The 25,796-nt window shown below is 38.2% G+C and overlaps 1 protein-coding gene across 6 annotated transcripts in view; it reads left to right on the plus strand.

The window, feature by feature from the left end:
• SULF2 (sulfatase 2) overlaps positions 1–25,796 on the plus strand; it is an 84,369-nt gene that overhangs the window by 6,408 nt on the left and 52,165 nt on the right. For 3 of the 6 annotated variants that reach the window (XM_066561898.1, XM_066561902.1, XM_066561904.1), the window contains exon 1: positions 7,928–8,166. The exons of 2 other annotated variants lie outside the window; for them this stretch is intronic. The gene's annotated coding sequence lies outside the window, so the exon portion shown is untranslated. Of the gene's footprint in view, positions 1–7,927; positions 8,167–25,548; positions 25,644–25,796 lie in introns of those variants that run through there. One more of the 6 variants, XM_066561901.1, reaches the window with a different exon arrangement.

The following is a 25,796-nucleotide window of genomic DNA, read 5'->3' on the forward strand; positions in this document are numbered from 1 at the left end:
ATGTAGTAAGGAAGTTTTATATCAGAAGCAGAGAAGCTATTAGCACTAAATTTGAGCTCTTGATTTACATGTTAGTGTATGCTAAGCAGCTTCATCCTCATCGCCTAGTGTGTAGTTAGATGCTATTCTGCATTACACTTAAGGCAGCCTCTGAGAGCAAGATGGTTGGCACTGAGCACCTAACATCCATGGGAAACCACTGTTGCAAAGTGGTTTTAATTTAAAACAAACCTAAACCAAGGTCAGAATTTTCCAGTATGCTGATTATCCTTGTAGGCCTGCATGCATAGCAACAAAAATTCAAATGTCTTGTTGGCACTGGTGTGTAGCACATATGTTACTAATACTAACGAATGCAGTGTAGTTATGTGGTGTAGTATTAAACAGATTTTTCAGTTGTGCTTTTGAATTTAAAGATCCCCAAATCAAACCTGAAGTGAAATTTGAAAGCATCATAGAATAAGGACAATTACATGTCTTTCAAACTTCTGGTCTCTGTTTTTAAGAAACCTGCTCTGGATTTATCTCAGTGACTCAGTTAATCTGACTCTTGATTGCAGTCTTGATTTTTATTTTCTGGTGAGAAAAGTCTCACAATTAGCAGATCAGGATTTTAAAACACTGAACTACAACATGCCAGTTTTTATACTCTTGATTTCTGCTATTTCCTGTCCCTTTCTTATACGCTGTGAGAAAATGAACTGTCTAGTTTTGATTTATTTTGCACAACACAAACTATGCTTATTAAGTTCAAGTCAATTAAAATGAAATGTTTGAGTGTATGTCAGCTTCCCAGAAAATTGTATTTTGTAATCCTGCACTTCACTATTCTGACAAGAATCCTGCGCTTCACTATTTTGAAGAAATGTTTCCAGTAGAGGAATCAATCAGAAGAAATGAATCATCATCTGTGGGGAGATGAGGGGGGAATAAAAAGGAAAAATAATGTCATCTATAAATTAATTTACCTTTGAGTGAACTCCTGCGACCTCTAGAAAGATTATAACCTAGAATAGACCCTGATACTGCAAAACAGTATTCAAATTGTTTGTTGTATTCACCTTCTGTACTTTGCTGACACAGAAGGGGAGATCATCAGCTGCAGAAGTAGCTTCCTTTGAACCTTTGATCCCAGATTCTGTTCCTGTTTTACAGCAGCCTTAGGAAGAGTGTCTGATTCCTCTTGGTTAAATGTATTTCGAGTGTTGTACTGTGTTCTGAAGGAAATAGTCCAAGTTTACTTTTTTATTATATTGTCACTAAAGAAAGAACTGTTATACTTGTTCTGTGTTATCTTCTTTCCTTTGTTAGCATGTATTCTGTAGAAACCAGTAATAGAGAAGTTATTGTACTTCAAGTGGAAATCTCTGCAGAAAATGTCAACTATTCTTTGTGGTCGGAGCCTTAAATGGAGTTCCAAGGTGAAATTATTTACTGCAGATAGGAACTTGTTTTATTTCTAAGGTAGGATTTAATCATGATATTACAGTAATCCTATTCATGGCGTGTAAGTTGCAGAAAATGCAAGGCTGAGCTGGAAATCACTTCAAGTACAATGCAGTTCACTGCAAATTCTTCTGATCTGTCAGACTTCTACTTGAGTACCTTGACTTTTCTTTCCTTCTTTAGTAAACCTTGTGTGACAATTTCGAAGTAGTTAGTCTCTTTAAATTACAGAAAAGGTGAGAGAGAGCATGCCACAATAGCCACTTTGCTAGCTGTGTTCGTGTTTACATAGTTGAGGGGCACATTATTATCCATTTCTACCTTACTAAATAGGCCAAGGATGTTGCAAAATAAGGTTTCAAGACCTTATTTTGGGGTGGGTTTATAAGCAGTATTATCATGCATGTACTGAAGGTGGTGAAAACATATTTTGAGCAATGGAGTACCTCAGTTTGTATCAGCAGAAATTGGAAAATAACTTGGCGTGTATTTTATTGGTCTACTTAAAAAAACACCTGTTTAAGAATCTCAGAAGTAAAGGTAGTTCTGGGCCACTGCAGATAAGTAATGCCCTGGCCTAATCCAATATTCTTATTCTCACACCAAGGCAGTTACAGAGACCTATCAAGCTCATTGTTTTGTCTCTTGTTCCACCTGATAATAGGCACTTTAGCATGTAAGAAAAATACAGATGTAAAGAGGTGTGATACTGAGAAGTCCCCATGGCTGAGCAAGTTCTGCAAGTTGTACTGGGTTTCCATGTCACAATTAGTAACCCTTGATGGAATTTCTTTGCCTATAAATGTATGTTTTCACTAAATTGAACCTGTATTACTGTTTCGACAACTTACGTTTGGGTTGCACTTTTCACAAAGATTCTTGAAGCTTTCTTTTGGGTGGTAGTTTGCATTTTTGAGCTCTTTGTTGAGTATGGATCAATAAGGTGATATGAAGAGAAGGGAACTAACTTGAAGAGTGTGTGTAACTATGATTAGAATAAGATTGTTTGGGGAAAAAAAGCTGAAAAAGAGAGGAAATTCTTAGAAAAATGGCAGGTTGAAAGATAACATTTCCAATGAAAGAAAACAATGATTCTCTGTGACTTAGTTTTATAAAACCAGTAAGACTCATTAATTTAAAACTATATTCTAAGTCCCATGTAACCTTTGTATTCAGAAGCAGCAGCATTTAGAATTGCTTATCTGATGACCTCTGAATGTGTTTGGCATATTTTGAAGGTTATTGTGTTAATATGATGAGGAATATGATGAGGATTTCTTTGACTCTTAGTAGGCATAGAGCTGAGGCACTTAATAAACTAATTTCCCAGGAAGCCTTTTATGGGTTGATTTACTACTGTATTGTAAAAAGATGTCTCAGGAGTGTAATAACATTTAGCTGACTATAAATTTTAGATGTTACTGAACATTCCACATCATCTGTTGGAGGATGGGGGGAGAACAAATTCCAAACAATAACACTAAAGCATATGGTGTGGAAACCATATTGTATTGGGGGATTGTAGCAGCAAGGGGGTTTAGACAGTGGAAGCTGCTACCTATTTCCCAATGAGCATCTCCTGTGGAAAAGCTGCCTAGGTAGGCATTCAGGCAAAGCAGTCTAGTCCACACACCACACTCACCACAGCCAGCTCAGCAAAGAGAGGCAGAAGGGCCTTTTGTCTGGTAAGTTCCAGCAAAGGTTTATTCCAGCAGGCCGAAAGGGAATCAGGAACAAAAGACCTGGCTGTGCGTTGTGCACAAGGCTCAGTACGGGTCAGGGGCAAGTGGTCTGAGGGCACGGGGGCAGCACGAAGGGCAGGGCAAAGGGCATTGGCCTGCAGGGAAGACAGGCCCGGCCAGCAGGGACAGCACAGCCACTGAGGAACCAGGGAAAGGAGAAACCGCGAGACTTAGGAGCACACAGGGAGCGTAAACTGGGCTGCATCACAGTCTTGCAAGGTTCCATGGGGAAATCTTCTCTTTCAGCCTAGGTGGTGACTCTATGGCATATTCTTCCAGGGCAAGGCCCTGGGGATTTCCCTGAAGGGTTCAAAGGATTCCACAGGGGATGATTTGCTTGGTGGTTCTTCTGATGTCTAAATGGTATTACGTTTTACATCATCTGCTCTAGAAACCCTGTGCTGCAGAAATTGTATGTTCATGTGATTATGAAGCTAGACTGAGTAGTACTACGGAATGGAGTTTTGTTAAACGCTGATTTTTTTTTTTTTATTTTAAATTCAATTCTGATCTTGATGCAAGTTTTGGCAAGAGAACTCATGAGCCATATTTCTGTAGCTCTGCATGAAGTGAAGAAAAGCTTTAGGTTTATAAGTTACTAATGCAGGTGTTAGATGTCTCTGAATTCTAGGGGAGCTACACACTTGTAATAAAAATTTTACTACAGAGAATTAAAGATCTCGAACTGCTTGCTTAAATCTATTTATTGTTTTATTCTGCCTAATCTTGTTTCAAGGCCTTAAGATCAATCTACTTTAAAAAAGTAAATCGACCCCTCTGGTTTGAAATACATTCTATAGGATTCTTGATAATTTATGCAGTCTTTCAAAATCCTCTTCTTTAGGGCAGACTGATGCATGTCTGTAGGGTACAAACAGGTTCTAATGTTTATTCAGTATTACCAATTCTTGCAGCATTTGGGCTATTGGGCTTCTCATGTTAGAGCTGCTGAGGTCTGCTGTTTATAAGAGACTGTATTGAGACAAAATACTTACATAATGTTATTTGGGTGCTGATCAAACTCATTAAAGCCTAATGTTTTGGGTTTTTTCTTAACCCACATGACTTTTTTTTAGGTTTGTGTCTTGACTACTTTCTTGCCAACCTTGTTTTGGAGGAAAACCTTAGATGTTTAATATTCAGTATTTGTGCATGTATTTGAATGCTTGTATTCAGAACCATTTAAGTTGTATGCATGTGTGTGTAGATGCCGTATTTCAATTCATCAAAACAATGTGACATCAGCTAAAAGTGATATGAATCATGACAGACATGGTGCCCTGGTATCTAAGATACGTCAGCATGCTGATAAGTTACGTGCTTTCCTGCTGTGAGAACTGGTTGCTGTATTTGATTCTTTAGCTGAATACAAACTAAATTAAATCTGCAGTGACCTATATTGTGCTATAGCTAATGACCCAGTTAACCTCTGGTTAATTTTCTGTCTCTTGGTGTCCTGGGAACAGGGACATGTTTATTTCAGTAACCACAAACCTTTAGAAATGTGCCACTGGCATTTATCATTCCAGAGCTCTGTGTTTTAACAGAAATTAGCTAATGGGCCATGGAGGTCTGCAGAAGTCGTAGAATGCCAATGAGGAGCTTTCTTTCACTTTTCTTCCCCCCTGATTTACATGACTAAGCTTTTAGCTTTTCTTGATTTTGTTTTTGTTTCTTGAGTATTGATCTGTCTCCTGTGGAGGAAACAAACTATTTGCTTAAAGTGCAGGAGGACATTACTGCTGGCAGCTTCCCAGGAACTCCCCTCTTTTTCATGCTTTAAATTAAGCTAGAACCAGTACAGATGTTGTTAGGGAAGTTTGCAACTGATGCAATTCTATTATTGAATGGATGTGTTATGCAAATAAATCTGAATATAACCATAAAATAATAATGAAGATCTTGTCTAAGGGTAGATCTGAATGCCACTTTTCTGATGTAAATGAGATTCTCTGGCACCTGGGTGGGCTCATCCATGAAGTATATGTTCTTTTTAAGGAAGTGAAGTTATCCAATAATCAGCTAAAAACCGTGGAATTGTTATTCACACCCATTCATAGTAGCGGTTCATACTGTCTGTGTCACAGATACGTTAAGTAATGCATAATCCAAAACAACCTGAGCATTTTCTGACAATTAGAACATTGAGTGCTTACAGGGTGAAGCCTTGAGAAACAGCTGTTCTAGAGCCAATCCTTTCTGTGCTGTCTGTTCCTTGAAGTTTTTAGCAGAAATTTCTTTTGGAGATAAAATCCTTACTTATTTTTTGTTTTGCCTGTGGCAGCAACAAGAACAGCTAGAACCAACTTCTTGAATGCTCTGCAAAAAACAGACAAACACTTCTACAGCAATCCTGAGTCCTTTGTTGTCCGTGTAGAGAGATCTGTTTGGCAGGGGAACGTGGAATTTTGGGCTGTTACAGGACATTTGTTCAGACACTTCTTTTGTTTTTATGAAATAAGAATCACTTCTTGATGATCATATGTTACAGATATGCAGTATCTAGAGGGACAGGAGAAATTTTCATTACCAAGTTCTTGGGAACTTTCTCTGTTCAGTCAGGTGGCTTCGAGCACCACACCAAATAAGCAGTGTCTTTGCTCGGTGTATGCCATGGGTATGTTCTGCAGTTTTGCTCGAGATCGTCCATCTGCCTGCACCAACTGGGAAGAACTGGCATACCCTTTTATCTGTCCTCATTTCCTTGTTAACTGTAAACCACATTGAACATAATGAAAACATTCCTGAGGCAGGACTGTACAAGTGGTGTCGCTTGCTGTGAAACCACTGCCATCTAGATGGGACTTAGCACATATCCTACCAGGTGGTTAAACTGATCTTTTTCCTCTATTTTAAGGGCATATATGTAAAAGATCCACCACATTGAATCCTACTGGGCACTGCAGCCCTTCTTTTCATAAAGGTGAAAAAAAGAGTGAATCTGTAGAAATAATACTAAGTTGTGGTTTGTTATGTTGTTACAATGTGGCTTTGTGCCTAAACTTAAATGATGAAAATGTGTCCTGTATTTTCTTGGGATATTTGTTTTGTTTTTGTTTTTTTTTTTTTTTTTTTCTTATGGCAGCAGAAGATGTAGAATATCAGCCTCTGTCTTGTTTTGGTTTTCTTGAAAATTAAGTTGAAACAAAAGGAATTTTAAGTTGTGAGATATTAAATCCCTCTCTCTTTACTAGCTGTAGCATCTTGAAAATGAGAACTTTTTCTGTCAGCCATCTGAGAGTACAGGGAGTTCTATGTATAAAGGCAGTTAAGGTGCTCCACAGCTTAGTCCCTGGTCTTTCTTTTTATGAGCTTATTCTGTCAGGGTCTGTTAGTTTTGGTATTGTTAGCTGTTTAACAGGATTTCAGATTTGGTGGTGGTCTCCATGGGTCCTTTCCCTATTTCAACTCTGAGTATTCCTACTGCTAGAGGAAAAAACCAACTGTGACTAAGATTGGAATTACACACAGTGTAATTCCCTTATTCATAAATTTATAAGGGAATTGCTTCTCTTGATTAGTGGTTGAAAAAAACCAGATTGCAAACTTTTAAAAGAGCTTGAGAGTATGCTTTTCATATATTTCAAATCCTAAGCTCAGTGATATCCCTTGTGATTAAAAAGAAATCAATGAGAGAAGTTATTCCTGTATAGATATATCTGATGTTTCTATTAATTTGTACAAATGTGCAGTTGCTGCTATTAAGCCAAGAACAACTTTTTCAGATCGAAGGCTGAACCTTAATTCCTTCAAGACCAGGTAAGAAAAATATACTGTGTTCTGGTTATGTCCTCATGTGGTATGTGTTCAGGTTAAGTTTTGTGAGTAAAAGTAATTTTGCCCTCTTGTTGATGGGGCAGTCTGATGCCCTGCATTCATTTATCACAAGTAATTTCTCAGTACCTCACAATGCAATGAACTGTGATTAACTTTTTAAGGTGGAAGTAGGGAAGCATGAGAATGACAGAAAAAGGAAAATGTTAGAACATTTCTGAAATAGTATTTCAGAAAGAAACTTCAGAAATTCTCTTCACTGAATATGACTCTCATTGCATGTGCATTTGCAAAAAGGGGAAAAAAATTAAAATGTTTTGAATTATCATCAAAGATTTCATATACTACTTGATGAATATTATAATAAATAATATCTCTATCTGTTTATAGAAAAGAAATTACCTCTGTACTGGTCCTAATTTCAATTCCTGAACTGAACTTGTCAGAGCCTCCGCTCTTGCTTGGTTTCACACTTCAGTGCACTTTGACACTTGGGGGAAGGTCACTTGCCACTGCCTACATTGTGGGCACTTGAGGGCACTTTAGATACTGCCGCTGTTCGTCTCAAAGGACCGAAAATACTTGGCATAAATATTCTATTATATAGCAATGGTATGAAGAAGCTCATCTCCTCTATTTGTGCTTGAAAGTAGTTCTGTTTGAAGTGTAAACATTAATGGAAAAAATGGTGTTATTTTGAGACTAGATTTGTATTTAAAAGGTAAATATGTAAAAAAAAAAGTTGAGTTTTGATTTTTTAAACCTGACTGTAAGTTGTCTGTTAATGACATTCATGAATTAGTTGTTTAGCCTAATGGATATAATTTCAAAAACCTTCCTCTCAAAAGTTAAAATGTAAATTGCCATACAGCTTTAGGGGTAAGGACTACAGGAAGTTAGTGCTGGCTGGGTATGGGTACTGATTCCATTACTATACCCACGATTTGAGTACATATTTAATGTATTCAAATCCATCCTGTTATGGTTTTCTTTTTAAACAAAATACCTGAAAACTCTGAAACAAAGTACCAAGCTTTTAATTATCTGCCTCTTTTTCTCTTTTCTCCTCCTTATGCTCCCTAATTGTTGTGAGATGGACAACAATTCATCTGCCAAGTAGTTTTCAGAGTGCAGAATTCAAGTGACTTGTGTCAATCCACTTTTCTTCCAAGAAGAATTTAACAAGACATTGTGGTCTCCTCAGGTACTGCAGATGCTTAAGACTGAAAAAAGAAACTTCCCTTATACCACAGTGTTTTCCTAAACCAAATGCAATGCTAATGACTTTTTGAGAATGTTTATAGAAAGAACAAAGCATGGCTGTCTTGAATTGTATTGAATTAGTTTTTGTTGTCTCAGGCCTTGAATATATGTAGAATAATTTGGATTTTTTTTCACCATCCAGCTGTCTTGATGCCTGCAAATGTCACTCTTCTATAACACCCAACTGGCCGAATAAAACTCTGCAGTTGGGAAGTTTTCTATGTGGAAAAATAGTCTTGATTTGGAAGATAAGAAGAGAGGTAGCTGTTAAACCCATGAATTTAATACCAAATTGAATCTCCTTATGGTGGGACAAGAATAGAATATGGCATTAATTTGGAGTCAAGTGACTTCAGTACAGTTGCACTGGGATAATTCAGTAGGAAGAGAAAAGGCATTTACTCTTGCCTCTTTTGACTATTTCTCTTTGAAGATGTCTTGTTTCCGTTAGCAGTTTGCAGAGACTGTGTGAAGAAGAGATCCCAGTTTGTCAGCTCGGGGGAAGGGGAGTTTTTATGTGGAAAGAAAAAGGCATTTGTTCATTTTGTAGGTCTGACATGTTGGCTATCCTCAGATACAGGTCTGAAAGAAAAGTGGCAATTGGCCATGCATTTGTTATTAGAGATGGAAAAGTGGAGAGGGAGGTGAGTGTGTGGAGTTAAAAGAAGGTAGCAGAGATTGGAATAGGATATTTCTTCTGAAAGACATGAGAGAAGGTCCATCTCTGCACATTTTATGCCTTAGAGGGAAAACTAGAAGGAGTCATCAGAACTATGAGCAGATAAGAATATGAAGCTGAGCTTTTCCCCAGCTTGAGAATAAGATACAATACATGACATTAAAAAGAAATACTGCAGTGCTAAATAAGATATGAGTGTAAGGTATATACCTCTTAAAGTGACTCATCTGCTATGACAGTTCACAACAGTAGGAAGTTTGTCAGATGTATAGCACAAAAAAAAATTCAAAATTAATTTGACAGTAATGCTGAAGTCATTAGATGCAAACTTCATCTGCAGGTGTAAATTGATAATTTCTAAAAATGAAGAAGAATGATGGATGTCACCTGTGTAGGTTGGCATGCTTTGGTTTAACATGTATTACCAGAGTGATAACGGATTTCACCTTTTTCTGTTGACTTGTGCCTTAAATTTATGGAGTATTTTATGGAGATGAGTTCCGAGGATAACATGCAACAGTAGAGTTCAGTGTAGACTAATTTAAAATGTGTACTGTTTCAGAAATTCTTCAGTGGGTGCTTGGAAATTGAATGATGATATATGCATTGCTAGACACAGCAAGTTTTGCTTTTCAGTTTGTCTTTCATTTAGTCGTCTCATCTGTTAAAAACAGCACTGTGTCTAAAGAGAAAGGATCAGTTAAAGATGACTGGGACAAATTGCACCGTCTGTGACACTTGTAGAGGTGAATTGATTTGATTGCTTAACCAGGTGCACATTTGTTATGCAAGAATTACAGTTATTACTGTGCTTGAGGGCTGTCATTTGAATGAAATATAATACTTATATCAATAGCAGAAATAGCGAATTATGTCCAGGATCTTTAGTCTCATTCAGTACAACACTGAACCCAGGGACTAGTCTTAAAGTAATCTGCAATAGTGTTCCAGTGAACTCCAGGTAGGAGTAAGTTCAATCCAGTGTACGTATTTGTCTACTGAGGTAGCAAGCAAGTTAGCCGCTCACACCTTTTTTCATGGATTTCTGACCCTGTTGAAGTTGAACCATTCATCTGACCTTTCATCCTCCATGAAAGGGGAAATGTTTTTATGTCCATTGGACAGAGATGAATGGGGCCAATGTGCTTCAGAAAAGTAAGTCATGAGACTAGGGTGTGATGCTTTAGGCCAGAAAGATGCTTGGCTTTGAAAGGGAAATGGAAACCACGGCACAAGGAGCTTGATGGTTTTGATGAAGTGCATTGAAAGTATCAGGAGATAACAGTAAAAACAGAGGGACTGAACTTCACAGGGCTATGGATCAATGTAAGCTGTACTAAGCAAAACACTGGAATATGATTTGTGAAGCATCCCTAATACTGGCAAGGGGATGAACTGAATAATAATCTAATATGGGACACAGTTCATGGTTATACCCTTCATTTTGGGCTATCTGTAGAGCTGAATAAATTAGTGATAAACAGTTCTTCTTTTTGCTTTATTTTTGTGCCCATGAGTTTGCTAGCATGTTTTAATAAAAAGCTGAAGTTGGTCTTATACACTGTCTCAGGCTTTAAGCCTGAGTGTTTATGCTGCCTTCTAATACTACCTCAGAGGTGGCGTTCATGTATTTCTGAGAATATCTATGTAAAGGTATAGGCCTCGTTGAAGAAGTGTGTAACCTCTATATTTGCTAATTTTAGGTGGATTTTTCCCTTTCAAGGCATCTGAGTACCTTCATAAAGCATTATGAAGCTACAATTAATTGTCAAAGCCTTACTGGTGAAGTCTACACTGCTCCAGAACATAAAAATGATCTGTTTATTACCTGTAATATCATGATTTGTTTCCTTGAACAGTAATTGATGTCAATTAAAGATGATGTCTGTAAACTTGAAATTGTACTGTTCATCTGCTAAGGACCTTGAGAGTGTGATCTTCTAAATCGCTACAATAGTATAGATTCCATCTGTAGTGCAAGAATTGTCTAGGGACATAAATTACAGCAATTAAAATTACCTAGAGGAGAGAGAATGATGCATTATTAATTGGCATTGTCATTAAAGGGCTGAAAAGAACCTAAAAGAGATACAATGTCAGTACTCAAGCACTAAAAGTGACAGGCAGTGTTCAAAGCCCAGTGATTGTATTCAAAGCCTAAGGCCATTAAGACACAGGCAATTACGTGGAATTTTATGACTGTGGATTAAGATCACTCCAAAATACTAACCATATGTTAAATTGGAAATTTTTTAAGAATGGTGCTGTTCAGATGCCTATTCTGGGGACTGGAATAGTGCAATTAATTTCAACCAAAATAATGTGTTGCACTTTATTTTAAAGAAATTGGAAATAACAGAGAATTCTAAGGAAATCCCATCTGTAATTTGGTGAATTTAGGCAGAAAATTAACATTTTTCAGCATTAAATAGAATAATCTGAGCTCATATAAAGAAGAATAAATCCTGGTACACTGAAGAATGAAGATTTAATTAGGAGTCTCTTTATACCTCAGAAACAAAGTTGTGCCTGTGTCATGCTGAGAAATACAGCAGTGTGAGTAAGAGGCTCATGGTAATGTTGCTGTATGTCAGCTACTTAATTTTTCATAAAACTTATTGTCAATGAGTTTGTGATTTACCTACCTCAGCTAATTTGCTTTATTGGAATAATGCTTGTTTTGTAAAATAGTTCACTTATAGTGCTGTAAATGAAGAAAAAAATGGGGAAAGGATCTGTTTTTCTTGAGAGAACAGTTTTAATAATTGATTTGCAAAGCAAAGTAGACTTCAAATACTGGAGCTGTTAGGACAGTAGTTTACTTGTTTTGACAACTAATGGGACAGTGTATGTTTACTGAGTGGAGAGTTAAAACTCCAAAGCAAACATCTCAAATTTTCTTCATCTAAGGGAACCCTGGGAATTTTTGGCTTTTAAAAACTTGCCAATAGTTTCCTCTTCTACTTGCTAAGAATTCAGATTTCTAATTCATCTCACTGTCTGCTCTAAAGTTTAAACACTGAATGTGATTAGCTTTGCCGAACAGATGTCGAATTGAATGGCCTCTGTTGATTCAGAGAATCTGAGTAGTGTCAGAGTTCAGTTACTATGCTTTCAGGAAGGCCTCCTGTTGCCAAAATGAGCTTTTTTTTTCCTATTTCCAATTTCTATGCCAGAGTCTGCATCAGCATGCAACTGGACTTAAGAAAAGCACGTATGTATAGCCACTGAAAGAGGAATACAAGTGTACAGCTACATCTTCTCTAAGCCACCCATGCACTACTTGCTCTGCTAGCAAGTTCAAGGGGGCTCCCTGTTTGCTTCTATTAGGTACCTTTTTGCCTGAGTGAATATTTTTGACCAGTTGGTATCCTTCTGGATACCAGGAAGCAGATATGCTGTGACTCTTGTCTGCTTAGCCATTGAACAATGGTTCAAATCTATCATGTAACCTCAGAGAGAGCAAGAGCAAGGCCAGCTTCACCTCTGTGTTCAGTGTAGTAAGAGTTCTTGTTCATTAAACTTGTTCCAAGTTTAATGATTCAGCACTATCGCTTGAAATGGCTTTATTATATCCAGCACTTTATTATTTTAGCTTTAGATACTTTGCTGTTACATCCTCAGAACTGCATTGGTTTGAATTGACTGTTTGGTAGTCAGAGTGGGTATCTTATGATGCAGTGTGCTTTATTATTGGTTTTGTTCTCTTGGGATGTTTCTGTGGTTCAGTGCATGATGCCAACCAGAAACTGTGGAATTCAAGATCTCTGGGGTCTAAGTAACTAACAAACTCTCATTATTCCATTCTTGTCTTCCATTAATTTTGCTGCTGCTCTTTTCAGACTGTTAGGCTGTGTGACCAACTCATTGCCTGGAGCTGTAATCATGTCAATCATTAGAATTGAATCAAAATGGTGAATATTCTTTTCAAGTCTCATAGGCAAATAAGTTTGGTTCATATTTTCAAACACTGTTTGACGTCAAAAAATGGAAATATGTGCCAACAAACGTATTTTGTTCTGTGTTCTACCCTGCTCCTTTGGCTCAGATTTCCTGCAATGCAATGTAAAATAAAATCAACTGCATGAAACCCAAGCAACCAAATTTTTCATTACTTAAACACTAACATTTTATACAAAATAGTAGTCCAAATTTAAACTGGTTTTACTGGAATTTACTGCTGCTGACTGGTGTGAGCACTGAGCATTTTGCTTTAATTTACTCAAATTATGAAATATAACAGAGGCATAATTGCATTGTTTTTACAGTGTAGTTATATTCCACAGCATCTGACTTTGGCACTACTTTGCCACATAGTATCAGAAAAATAGTTGCTGTCTCCTTCTGGGGCTGGTTTTTTTGTTAGTAGGGAACTGAAAATTGTGCATTACATGAATTGGTAGGATTATTTGGATGAAGACACTTGTATTTTAGAAATTAAATATATAAAATGTGCTGTAGTGATTAGTAAGAAACTTTTGGTTTGTAACTTCATTTTCTCTTCCTTCTGCTTTTTGACCAATTAGTTTTTACATACGCTGTCCTTAAGAGTGAACTCAGCAACTCAGCAGAGTTCAGAGGCCTTTCCATCAATATTTCTTCTGATCTGCCAAGACGCTGAACACCCCCAGAAATACAATCCTTGTATTTTGTTATTGCATTCTCTATGCTGAAACATTTATGAAAATATTTTTAATTGTACAATTAAAGTGAGTGGGCTATACATGAATTACAGTGTATGAACAATACCATTTCCTAAATTTTAATGTTCTCCCTTTCACTTTATATTTTTACTTTCCTTTTTGATACAAGAGCTTGCAAATCATACTGTTTGAGTAAGAGCATTGCGATTTTATTTTCTTGCATTATACTTAAATGAAAATGTAGCAGATTGTGGAAAAACTGGAATTCAGACAACTTGTAGGTGTAACATGACAAGGCTTTGAAAATTTACTAGTAATTTCTGCATATGGTACAGTCTTGAAAGCCTCAATTTCAAATTTCTCCCGAAGGACCCTTTCTTTTTGACAGTTTCTTTTGCTAGACAGATGAAAATCTGGCCGGGGAGTTACCCCATGCTGTTTGCACATGTGTAGCCTTATGTGTACTATGTTTAAAGATGCATGATTATTGATTTTCCTTTCTTGAACTTCTTCTGTCATTTATCACATTCTAAGGGGTCAGCTTCGCTTTCATAAACAGTTTATTAATAATCTTCATTCAGTTAACGTAGCCAGGGAACAGCACCTCCCCTGCAGTAGTGCCACCTTTCATATCAGAACTACTTCACTTGCGTTCTTTGTGCCAGATTAAAGTCATGCTATGGATGACACACCTTGCATATTCCCATTTCACTTGCAAAATAAGTCACACTGGAATGTTTGCAGTGGCCTTTGACAAAATATATGATTTTACTCAGCAGCAGAGATCCTAGAGAGGTCACTGGCATGTGACCTGGAATACTACTGCATAGTAGCCATAGTGTAAACAGTTACTGACAATTAAGTGCTGTAGATGCAGGGTGCATGACAAACTTCTGATGAGAGTTGTACTGGTCCGTGTAGTGTGATCATGAGAGTGTCTTTTGCCAGGGTGTTACGCATTTTAATAATGCGATACACAGAAAAAATCAGCACATTAATGAAAGATATTGCTTGATAAATTCATTTGATTTCCTCTGGTTCTCATATTCTACACTGAGGTTAGTGGAATTGGGGTGGCATAACTTAGGACAAACAGACCAAAACATTATGTCAAGGGTCAAAAACCAATAAAGCTGCGAATTTCAGGAAAGAGCAATAGGAACTGAAGCTCTTTTATTTGTAAGTCCACAAATTCTCCCCCTTCGAGTTGTTCCTCTCTAACTCAGTTGTACAAGAACCTGACAATTTTAACAATCTCTTATGCACTTTTTTTTCCCCTGTGGGCCTTTCTTCTAAAATATAAAGCCAACATTACTGCTGTTCTTATGGTTTATAATGTACTTATATCTATTGTTTACAGCATAATTTGCTAGATATTGTAGATGAAATTAAGGCTTTCTATGCACTCTTTAAAAAGATACAAATGGAGTTCTTTGACTTAAAAATACCATTTTTTTTAAGCAAGCAGAGAAGAAGCCAACTATCAAAATATTACATTGTGTTTTGTTCTTGTTACAGTTGCTAGTTGAGTGCTGAAGTGATGCTTCCTCTGAGAAAAAGACTTGATAAACAACTGAGAATTTGCTTGAACCAAATCACATTAACTGACACTTCTGTAACAGAACATGGCTTTGCATTTTTCTTTTTGTGAGAATTTGTAGTTTAACTTCCTTCTTAATCTTGGTCTCCTCTTTCCTAGCAACGTGTTTAGCAAGGCAAAGGAGTGCTTTGTACTCTGTGGTCTCATGAGGTTATCTGCTATAATTTTTGTTTATTATATTTTGCTTTCTTTGTTGACTCTAAATTTAATTTTATCATAATTTGGCATGTTGTTTAGTTGCTATTTCGCTGAGGTCTGCAGCTCCCCTGCCCTCATCATGTCACTTTTGATTAAGCAACTGCAAAGCCCTTTACCCAGCTTCTAAAGGGTAAAAGTCAAAAATCAATAATGTGCCAGTCCTCTCAAAATGCAGTAGCAGTGAGAGGTAAATGAATGATTAAACATGATTAATAACAGTGTAATGGAAGATGCAAAGCAGGGAAAAGTACTCACTTTAGCCTAAACTCAGAGATTTAATTGCTGAATACTGCAAGTAATGGAATCATCAATCTTCCAAGGACTAAAAAAAAGGCATCTGCTGCCATTTTAAAATGCAGTGAAAAAAATCTTGCTTCTTCATCATTGTCTCTCGTGGTCCTGTTATTCTGAGTATAAATTATATGCTGCATAAAGAAACAGGTATGTAAACTTTGTAGTTAAAATTGTTTACTTGTTGTACAGTTTAAAGTTGTCAAGACTGTTGGCAAAGAAAAGAAATAGTATTGTTGATTACTGTGAATGTGTGTACAAAGATGCAAGTGTTCATGTGGTTTTGTAAGATGGTAATTACACTTACTAAAGCAGGGGATAAAGGAATATTGCTAAAGGAGTGAAAAGAGAAACATGCCAAGGACATAAAAAATAGAGCTCTTATGGGATAATGGAAAAAAATAATGATATATGCTCGGCAATGCCTAGAATTTGGTTATTGACAACAGATAGGATTAGCTAGAGACAGGACTTGTTTCCTGACCTTGCTCACCAAAGATGAAAATATACAGAAATGGAGAGGAGGCAGCATTACATAACTGGAAAAGATTTGTTAGCCATTTGTAGCTGAGAGTTAAGTTGTACATGTCAGAGAAGAAAACCTTCCAGTCCAGCTTCTGCAGGAAGCAGTGCTATGGATTTCAGTTGAAATTCTGTATTTTAAGAGTTCTGAATTTGCATCCTGGAAAACAGTAATATCTAAGGTATCACAAAGCTGTTTCTGCACAGCAAAATATGTCTGCATTTCTAAAGGTGTGTGGGTGGGAGCAAGCTCAGAGAAGCATAGAAATTTCTGCCTGGGGCAGATAAAATAGCAGGGATCCTGAAGGACCGTGTGTTACGGCACAGAGCAACATCTCCATAGATGTGGGGCTACGGCTTCCTCTTTCTGTAATGAAACCCTTCACGGCAAACCAAAGACTTGCAAAGGCTCTTCATTCAGTTAGAAAAATAGAGCAGTGGTGAAATCTTTGGCTTTTTTCTTTCTATCTTTGAATAAACTAAAGCTTGGTGTTACAACTGGTTCAGTGTTCAGCACTGAGAAGTCTTGAGTAACTTCAACTATTCTGAGTGCCAGTGTTCATCATTATCTTAGTTTTCAGTACCAACTCCTTGCACAGTTACATTCTAGATGCCTAAATTCATCCTGTGGCTTTTAATGGATGTGGCATCACTGTTACAGATTTTATTCTCACCATCATGTCTCTTGTGTGCTTCCTCACTTCTTCCCTATTAAAAAAAAAAATTAACTTTGAAATCTTGTTGTGCCTTGCATTTCACATAACCTATTACCTCTTCAGAAAAAATCCTGCTCTGATCTATTCTTATCTTGTATCCTCCTTACCCCCTTGGATCTACTTATACATATGCATGTCTTTCCTAGATATATGGAGTCCACTTACCTTACACAAATCCGTTCTGGAGGATTTGTGTCTTCTTTGTGAAACTTTCATCTAGTGATTGTGATACTTAATTCACTTTCACAGTGAGGTCAGGAAGCTGCAGCCATCTTAGACCCCTAGATCCATTGCTCAGTGGCATCTCAGCATTCTTGCAGCAACCTCTTTTCGTTTATTACACGTACTGTTCGTTTGCCATGGAGTCTGGTAATGATCTTTCAATTGCGTTAAAATCAGCTATTTTAAAATCAGCTATTTTAATTTTAACCCTTTTTCCCTGGAAAAGCAGAAACAATATCCTGAGGTGTTTTCCAATTCTTTCAAGTAATTAATCTACCATTTTTTCTTTAACATTCTTGACTGAACTATGGTGCAAGAAATAAAAAGCTTTCTGAAAGAGCAAAAGCACTTTGAAAAAGAGCTTTCTACCAGTAAAGAGAAGGAAGATGGCACAAACAGAGGCTGTGATTGATTTAGTTGCCAATTATGCGTGTTCCTGGGCATTTCATTTATGTTTGATACGATCAGTCGGGTTGCACCATTAAACTCTGAGGCCCATTTGAATGGGAAATGCCCTGTATTAAATTTTATTGCATGCAGTCCATTGTTTCTTGTTGGCTTTCGTTCTGGACCTGCTTCTCTCTTCTCTCCTGGCTTTTACTGCCTTCCTAAAGTTAAGGAACCTATACACAGGGATTTATTGTTATTTACTGTCTATACAGACAGTTTATATTCATTTGATCCATCTAAATTATTCCTGTATTTCTGCCAGTTTGGGATGTAGCCAGAAAAAATATATTCTGGCAGACAGATTCATGGGTTGACCTTTTCTCAATCAGGGAACTAACAGTAGTGATACTCTCGATGTAGGACTTTGGGACTGTGACCTAGGCTGCAGCTCAAGCCATCAATTTTTCTGCCTCCAGCAACGGAATCTATTGCCTGCTGAAATCTTCTCGGTCATTTTGTCTTTTAACTTTTTTTCATTTTAGTGACTATAGGCTTCTTGTATAAGCTTTCACTTTTTCCTCTCAGGTGAAAAGGGACTAAAGAACTCTTGTTTGCCATTCTATTTGGTACATCATCTCTGTGCCTCACTGCAGCAGCACAGAGATGTCAAAGCGTGGAGCTAAGTCAGAAGGCTCTGGGCACTTCATATGTGGACTTCTAAACTGGGCATACGGAATTTTTCAAGTGTCCTGAGAGTTGCAGCTCTAGTCTGTGAGGCTCAACCTGTCTGTGAAAAATAATCTCTGTGGAAATATACTCAGATGTCATGTCAGACACTCCTGTTTGGCATGGGAAGTAGTGACTGTCCTTTGGGATTCTCAAGAATTACCACTGGAGTCAGTCATCAGAATGATGAGCATACTAATAACACAAAGTGAACTAAGTACAAATAAAGAGATTGCATTGCCAGACATCAAGAGTGTTCAACTACAGTTTCAGGACTTAAAAAAAGCTACATACATTTTCAGAACTGTTTTATGTGGCTGCTTACTACTTCTGAAAAATCAGTCCTCTCTATTTTAGGCCTGTAAATGAGACTTACTATAAGTAAGATATCTTACCTGTAATTTGTCACTTACTGATAATGGCCAGAGCTTTGCAGTGATGGAAAAATAAACTGTGCTTCTAGTTATTAATACATTTCTCTCTGAATTCAGAATAAGACATAATTATGGAAATCAGAAATTATATGTATTCTAAGCCAGAAGGGCAACCATGATGTTTAATTCTTCTATCTGAGGGTAGCACCTGAGAGAGTGGCACAGGTTGCCCAGAGAAGCTGTGGCTGCCCCATCACTGAAAGTATCAAGGCCAGGTTGGACAGGGCTTGGAGCAAACTGGGACAGAGGAAAGTGTCCCTGCCCGTGGCAGGAGATTGGAAGGAATGATCCTTAAGTCCCTTCCAACCCAAAGAATTCTGTGATTTGAGACATCACTGGGTCAGTGGCCATTAATGGTATATAGTATTGTAGTTTTGATCTAGGTTTTTTCATATGCAGAAAACTTGCCACTACCTTATGGAAGATTGTAAACTCTAAAGGGAGGGCACTGATGCTAAAGCTCATATATAGGTTCGACTTTATTTTTAACATTTTAGAAATGAAAGTAAACTGTTCTTTAGCCAGGGGCAGCACATGTTTCTGTTTTAATGTCTTTTTTGTCTTGAACAAATAGAAAGAATTTGGATGGCTTTAATGTCCCTCAAACATTATATAAATAATCTCTACCCTTGATACCTGGTGGAAAAAAATGAAACTGATTTGTCATTAAAAACCAACTTTTTCAAAATTATAGTAGTTTCTATTTTAAGAATGCACATTATATCTTTCAAAAGCCTGCACATTACCAGTAATGAAGTTACCATAACACTATCAAAACTGCATATGTACTTGCTGATATATCTCTGTAGTCTCCAGAGGAAGTAACCTGCATACCCAAATGCACCAAATGACCTTACACAAAGGGAATCAAAAAATCCTCAAGGTCCTTGCAGGTGATCAGAAAGAGAGATGCCAGTGACTGGTAGATGAGCATTTCTCATAAAGTAACTACTCCATCTCTGATGAATCAGTCCTGACCCTCAAGGGAAATCCACAAAACACCTTCAAAAGATAAGCCTTAATATTAAAATTCATGACTCTGATAAAAGGTAAAAATGATAGACTTATTAGACATAGGTTTTAAAGATGTATTGTAATTTTCTTAACCTCTCTTCTCATTTCTCCCACCTCAGTAACAAGTCTGTGTTTTTCAGCAGATGAGTTACTACCTTATTTTAACAATCTGTCTCATTTTTCTTTTTTAGCAAGCCTTCCTCTATCAGAGATCTGAACTACTTTTCTTTCACATGGCTTGATTAACACATTTGTTAAATTTAGAGCAGCTTAACTTTGAAGATAGCTGCTTCTGTTTCAGATCTGAAGTACTTCATATGCCTGAGGCTGTGTCTGTTCGTTCCCATCTGTAGCAGTTGATCTAATAAGAGGTATCACAACCCACCATAAGCTTTGCCTCACTTGTGCTATTGAGGCAAGAGAACAAGAAAATTACTTTCTGCGTGTGCAAAATGCATAGAGTTGTGTGATTTTCTCTCCTAATATTTCTTGCTAGTATCCATTTGAAGCCCAGCTTAGAATATATAAATATTTGGTCAGATTCAGAGATATATATGTATTTTATTATATAAAATACTTGAGCTAGAGGGGGAGAGCTGCTGCAGAGTGGTAATTAGAAGACAATGAAAAGCAGAGTAAGTAGCTTTTCTTAGTAGTATTAGCTTTCCTGATAGAGGTAAAGTCCGGGTGCATCCAGTTGGACTTTGTGTCTACAGGATAGGTCTTTGTAAGTGAAAGTACTTCTGCTTGGGTGCATCAAGTTCACCTAAACCCAAAGACTGCAAACAAAACCTTTCTACGGCAAAAGGTGCATAGCACAGATTATACACCCGTGCCAGTGTGTGCAATGTGCAGAGGCAGGACAGGGAGGTGGCCGTTCAGGGTGCTAGGACGGGGCTGCTGGAGATCCATGGAGCCAGTGCAGTCATGTGAGGAGACCCTTGGCTGATGGTGAGTGCCCAGCGGTCCTCGGGAAACACTGACATGCAGTCATTTCTTGAAATACCTGCATGTCAGTGTTTCCAGGTTGTTGTGCTGAGGCCTGCTGTTCTAGCCATCCTCTTTATCAGTTGATTTTATGTTTTTCTGCTTTAATACATACAAATCAGAGCGTAGTTGTTTTTAGATAGACATGGAGTGTTTTATCATTACACACTTTACTATTTTCTTAGGAAATGTTATTTACATAAGGGAGTGACTGTTTTCTTCCCTAGGAGAATTTTTAGCAAAAAATAGTATAGTAGTATTTCACATTTTGCATCACATACCAAATTGTGCTGAAAGTGCAGCTAATCATCAATTAAACAATGCGTTCAGTTGATGATTGGCCCATTGCTTCATATCCATAAAACATCCAGGTGTTGGAAGAGGAGGCAGCCTGAGCACTGTAGTACCACCTGTTGAAAGCCAGCAAAGGAAAATAAGATCAGGATGCACAAAAGAAAAATATGAATTCTTTCTAAAAAGGAAAATTCTTTATTAAAATAAATTACTAAATTATTACTGACTTACAGGCTGCTATTTTAAGGGTCACTTATAAATGGGGTAAATGCAGGCTACGGTTCTTTTTATGGGCTGTGTGACCAACAGTAGTTCATTGAGTTAACATTCTTCATCCTTCAAATGCATCCTTGAGCATTATTTATAGTATTAATACTGAGGACACAGATAGTCATAAGAAAACAATAGCAGAATCCTGAAGCTCACATATAAAATTACTTTCTCTTTAGCATTGCAGGAAGGATTTGTTTTGGGTTTGTTGTTGAGATAGATGAACTACGACTTTTGTCAGTGCACTAGGGTGTTCTTTTTATTGCTGTTACAGCCTCCTCATCATCTTTGTTGCTTCAATATTTTGCTGAAAAGCTTGCATTCACTGTTACAAATTATGATCAAAATTAATTTTATTAATATTAAACTAGAATTATATTAAGTGTTGCGAACTTGTAACTAAATTCAGTGTACTATACTTAATCTTTATTTTCACACAGAAGAGTATGAGGCTTAGCATTTGGATCAGGCAAACTAGGTGATTTTTTTTTTCCCCCTTCTCCCTTGCTTTTCCTGGCAGGATTCCCCTTTTTCACTTTTTGTAGTACCTCAAAACGTATAAATCATTTTCCCTTATAATGTAACTGAACATTTATTGGAAGTGCAACTTGACTTTAAAAGGCGAGTGTCAAGCAATTGCCCTTAAAATCATTGAGCTGAAGTCTGTCATATAAAACACATGTCAAGGGATCAAGGAGTAGAGCATGTTATGCTGTTTATGCCTTCCTAATGGCATTTTAATTTGTTGTTGAAGCAATATTTACACATTTTATGCAACTGAAATATAGTTGTTTAAAGTAATAAAAAATAAAATTCTATAAACTCTGCCATAAGAGCTCTGACCAGTGTAATTACTATAACTGTGGACTTATTACTGTAATAATTTATACTGAGGAAAAGCAAGAGAGGTCATGCTCATGTTCTGTTGTTGGCTTTCTATTTAGGTCTTTAAAGATGGCTCAAAGCATGTGTGTGCACATTAAGAAACATGAAAGCAGAGAGGAGAAATCTAAATGACTAATGGTGTGAGAGGTTTGCATATGATGAATTGATATAAAGCTAAAGAGTAGTAAGTCTGAAGAAGAGTTAGAAGGCATTGGCTAAGCATGTGAAAGTGTGAAACCCAACCCTGTTTTTCTGTTTCATGTGACTTGAGGACAATATTCAAGCTCTGAAAGCACGATATATTGGCAACTATGAAAAAGACACGCTTCACACAGCATGTTGCTTATCTTCTATTTTTGAGGGTTTTTTAAATGACTTTTGGACTCCTGACTGTCTTCCTGTTTCTCAGAAGTTGCTTCTCTGTGTCATTGACATGCTGCCCTTTCCTTATGACAGTTCCCCTGAGTGCTTCTTACACCCTGAAGTTTTAGCTGTTGTCTCAGGACTGAGTAAAAGATAATGCTGTGGACCCCCCACTGTCTGCCAGGTGGATCAAAGTGGTTCCCCTTTACATGCGACTCCATAGTTTACTTAATAGTCTAGCATGCACTGTTTTTGTGTTATACTACTTGAGAGGAAGGTGGACAGGGAACCTCCAGATTAAATTTTTGAAGGAATTTTTGTGGCGAACAATGTAGATGGATGTCTGATATTTCAAGAAATGACTGCATGTCTGTTTTCTCCTAGCTTTAATAGGTAAATCCTAGGATAATTTTAGAAAAAATATTTAGATAATAGGCAACATTTGTTATTTGAGGTACAGTAACATAAATTCAAGCTGTTCAATGGCATGCTGCAAGAGAAATCTGAAGTTTATCTGGTGTGGCAGTAAAAAGGAATGATCTTGCTTTTTTATTTATCTTTTGAACTCTCATCAGCTATGATGATCCATATATACCAATGGAATCCTTTTCCAGTTAGTGAATAAAATTACTTCCTTTATTTAAAAAGGAGATACTTGAAAGGTTTCTTCATCATTGCTTGAGTCAGTTTTCAGACCTTCTTGTTTTACCAGTAATTTCACATGATTTTATTGCCTTAGGCTTCAAACAAACCACAGTATTTTAAATACATCTGAATCCCGTGAGTTTCTGGCAATAGGAAAACTAGCTGAAATACTAAAGCACTTTAAGTCTGGATGCATAACAGTTGTTACTCATCCTGTTTTGTAACCGTGCCAGATCAAGTTCTTTTGAAATGCGTGAGATGAAAATGCCATTCTCTTGAAGAGGAAGCACCTTCCACTTTGCAGGGTTGTTTCAGAGCAGGGGCTGTATTATCCTTTTAATGCACTTGCATAACTCCCATTAACATTAATGGAATTATGTGCACTCCCTGTGAGGTGAATGTACTCTTTTGTTGAAATGAGCAATCTATTGTGACAGATTTTCCAGTGACATGAAATCAAATTTAGATTCCTAGACTAACGTCACTAACACAATTCATGGTATCTTTTGATGCTTGTAGTTTGTATTAATGAAGTTGTAGCTTTATATTAGGTCATGTGTTTATTAAAATGGAAAATCCCACTTGCAGTCCTCTAGAAATAGGGAGATAGTAAATTTTCTTCTTCAATGTGAACCACTGTATAGCAAACTTAGTATTTTCTTTGGCTTTGTAGTTACTGCTTGCAGTCCCTTTAGAGGTAGTTTATAGAGGTTGCATGTTGCAGGTTGCAAACTGTTGGTCTGTGGTTAGGGCAGAGGAATGCTGGGCTCCTTGTTCTGTTCCTGGCCTGAAAGGCTGTTTGACTCTGGGTGACTCAGCTGCCTTTAGACACTAATTTATGTGTAAAATGTGCAGAATCAGGACATCCTGGCTCATATGTGTGTTGTAAAATCCTGTGAATTTCATTGTGAGTTGAAAGTTGCTAGCTAAATGTTGAATGTTCACTCAGAAAGCAGTAAAAGAGTTTTATCACAATGTTAGTGAGATGTAGGTCCTGTTTTATGCACATCATGTGAGTCTATGATTAGTGTAACTCCCTGTTACGGAGTGGTTTATTTATTCCAATACAGTTGTGCTGTTGCAGCCCCTAGTGTGAACACTGTAGTACTGACATACAGTGTTTCACCTCTGTTGCTTATTCTTGTCCATACAGGGGCACATTTGTTAACTTAGAAGCGACATCCTTGTGTTTGGAGGAAGTGTGTGCCATTTCACTGTACAGTATCATACGGCAAGATGTTTAAACACCCCAAATTGTTTATTTAGGATCTGTCTATGCATAGCCAAGAACAGACCCAACAGTGAAAAATTGTTCAAGACTGTTAGCCTTCTCCAGTCCAGATGAGGTCACTGGGGGCAATGGTTGTTTTAAAGCAAAAGTCCTGATAAATCATAGATTGGACAGAATATTAGATGTAATAAGAAGTGGCAGGAAATTCTGGGGTAACCTGTGCTGAATGTCTGACACTATCAGCATATATTCATTCTTACGGTTTTTGTGGTGGTTTTTGTGTGTGTGTGTGTGTGTGTGTGTGTGGTTGTTTTTTTTTTTTAGCGTGTTAATCTGCTAGTATCTTTGAAAGGTACTTTTAAAGATACTTTCTTAAAGAGGTCTTTGAAGTGTCCAGTGAAGAACTTACCAATTTAGATAGTTAGTCAAACAAATTCCAGGAGTAAAATGTAACTGGTTGCAAGTGGTGTAGGCAGCACCTTCTGTGAACACAGTCTCTACCTCGAAGAGCTTTGTTAAGCTTTTCTTAATTACTAATGAATATCGGGCCCTTTAATTTCAACTGCACCAGTGGAACGGCGTCTGTGTTAGCATGACCTTTTAGAAGTCTTTAGGCTCACCCTCACAGGTATCTCGGGGCAGGGTCCGGGGCAGACGCAGGCCTTCAGCCCCTTTGGAGTCTTGTCACCTCCGTCCTGCGCCCCAGAGCGCTGGGGCTGAGGGGTAGCTGCTGCGTGGGGCTGGCAGCACTCGCAAGCGCTAGCGATAGAGGACGAGAAGAGCACAGACTATGAGGGGCAATTAAATTCCCCTTCTTCCGCCCGCCATGGACTATCCCCTTCGGTTAGAAAGGCTTTGTGCACCAGGCGGGAGCTCAGCGTCGGCCCCTTCTCTTTGGAGCGGGGCTGGCTCTGGGACCTTCCCGGCCTCCCCGTGCGCGCCGGGGTGCGGGGCTGCGCCATCGTCTTCGCCGCGGTGCTGTCGCTGGACTTTGAGCAAGCCTGGGGCTGGTGGGACAGGTTTCCTCCCTGCACGCCGCTGGGCATTGCGCAAACTCGGGAGGAGGATCCATGAGGTAAATGAACTTTTTAAACGGGAAGAGGAGAAAAAGGGAGAGGAGGAAGAAGAGGCGGGGGCAGCACCCGCCCGAGCGCTTCCTCTAAACGCTTCTTTGGGAAACGGGATTCGGCTGCTGCCCAGCACGGCGGCCGGAGGATGCGCTTCCCCGCGCCACCGGGCCCCGGGCTCCGCGGGCGGGCGGTGGGTGCACCGGCCCTGTCCTGGCACGGCTGAGCGCCGGCTCCGCGGGTAAGTGGGGAGTGCTAGAGGGGAGATCCGGAGCCCCCGCCCCGCCTCGCGGCTAGGGACGGCCGTGCCGCTTGTGAGGCTGCTGGCTACAGAGCCAGGCTGCTATCGCGGGGAAGCTGGGCGGCGAGTCTAAGGTAGTTGTGTTAGGATCGG

The sequence above is a fragment of the Molothrus aeneus genome, chromosome 17, assembly GCF_037042795.1.
Source record: "Molothrus aeneus isolate 106 chromosome 17, BPBGC_Maene_1.0, whole genome shotgun sequence".
Classification (NCBI taxonomy): Eukaryota; Metazoa; Chordata; class Aves; order Passeriformes; family Icteridae; genus Molothrus; species Molothrus aeneus.